This window comes from Athene cunicularia (genome assembly GCF_003259725.1).
Source record: "Athene cunicularia isolate RWA chromosome 3 unlocalized genomic scaffold, athCun1 chr3_part1, whole genome shotgun sequence".
NCBI lineage: Eukaryota > Metazoa > Chordata > Aves > Strigiformes > Strigidae > Athene > Athene cunicularia.
The window spans coordinates 86,326,151-86,328,131 of record NW_020799097.1 but is presented as its reverse complement, the minus strand read 5'-3'; positions in this window follow the sequence as shown (position 1 = coordinate 86,328,131).

Sequence of the window (1,981 nt, the reverse complement as noted above, 5' to 3'; positions counted from 1 at the left end):
GACTTTATAGATGGAAAGTTCAGCCAGGGAGAGATTATGTGACTTACCCAATATCTCTCACAAAGTCTAGAATGCAACCTGGCTGCCAACCTGGTGCCTTACTGTCGAGACTACGCTCCCCCTTTCACACAATGATAACAGTATATTACAGGACTTAAAACATCATAGTTTCCTGTCCCCAGCCCAGCCTTGGCTGAACTCCAGCATCCCCAGATACCTTCCCCCCTGAAACCGAAGGCCTAGGTTCTTCCCGTTACCTGTGATGGGAGTCCTGGCAGTGCTGACTGCAGTGGCAGCAAGTCTAGATCTGGTAATAAATGACACCCTGATATGGGCAGCTGTCAGAGCAAGCAGCAGGGCATCAGCAGTGTGGGGCACAGCAAAACTCTCTTGCATTTTCAACCCTCACAGGTTATCATGCAACTAAATTAATGAAATGAGGTATAAGAGAACAGAGAGAAAAGATAGACTAAAACAAGAGAAATAATGAAAAATATTGCAAATTCTTGTTGCCTGAACATTTTGCATGCTCTTACCTCTGTGAAAACATGTGCACAGGTGAACAGCCCAGTTCCTTCCCTAAGTCCCAAGTCTGATGCTGGCCCTTAGGTGTTTCGTCCTGCAACTTCTGTTTCTGCCCACAGTCAGCAGAGAGTCTAAAAGAACTGTAAATACTGTGTTGGTATGCACTGCAATGGGAAAATGGTGAAACCTTCAGGTGTGAATATATAATATATGGGACTGTCAGTAGCAGATAGAAAAGTGTTTTGGAGAAGCGACTCCAAGATGATGAGGAAAACATACAAAGCAATGTATTACCTGGAATATGAGCACTGGGATTCCCACACACAAGTTCAGCAGCTGGAAGAATTTCTCCACAGTATCAGTAAGACTGAGGAGAAGATCTCTGCCATATACCAGATATGCCCTGACACAGCTAAACCTAGTTAAATTTTAAAACAAGTAAAGTCTTGTCCTGCCTACAACTTGCAGCAGTGATGTAAACAGCCTGCTGATTCAGTTGTATTTGTAGATAGTTTCCAAGGTTTGTTTCTTTGATTTCTTCTTTTTCTTTTCATTTTCTTTTTTACATCTGGGTAGACGAGTTCCCTTCCCTCTCCCTCCTTCAACTAGGACAAAACCCCTCTGACTTCCCCAGTTTCTTCAAAGCCTTGGCTCTGCTTCCCTGTGTGGATTTAGTCCAGGTGCTAGGCTAGTTCCTCCCTAGAGGCTTCCCATGCAATCCACTCCCTTATCTTGGTTCCTGATCTTGAGGGAAGAGGCAAAACAGCCAGCAAGGAGAGGCATGTAGCAAGAGACAGTTGAAGACCACTCATCAGTTCAGTTTGTCCACCTCAAAGATGAGGACAAAGTAATGTATTTTTCCCTACAAATTTAGGAAGAAAAAGGTTTTTTTTTTCCAGACCCTGCTCATCCCCAGGGAGCACAGACATGCAGAGCACTCAGAGAGCCCATCCCAGGTTGCATCAAAGAGTCCCCTTAGGCAGCCCACCACCACCATGGGGAGATGGGTGGGCACAGCATCGGCTGGCAAGTCATAAAAGACAAGGGCAAGTGAACAGTCATGTGCAGCACAGCTCAGCTGCTTCTGGGGAGATCCATGGGGCAGCTTGTTCACAAGCCAGTCAAATCACTGCTACGTGATCCTAGCTGGCAGGGAGCACTCAGTTTTTAGGATCCTACAGAGTCTGAGATTGGTTCTTGACACTTCGTGCACCCCCAAATTGGAAACTCTCCAGGCAGTGGAATTTGGTTGCTTATGCCCAAAGTGAAGACTGCAACTTGCTTTTTATCTGTTCTCTTTGCACATATCTTTCTTGGGGACAGGTGTAAGAAGATGGGGCTTGAGGAGTTCCTGTGTTATAAATTCAGAAACAATCCTGCTTTTTACTTGCCAGAATACCCTCTTTCCTTGAATTTGAGGACTATAGAATAACAAATGATATATATCATCAAAGGA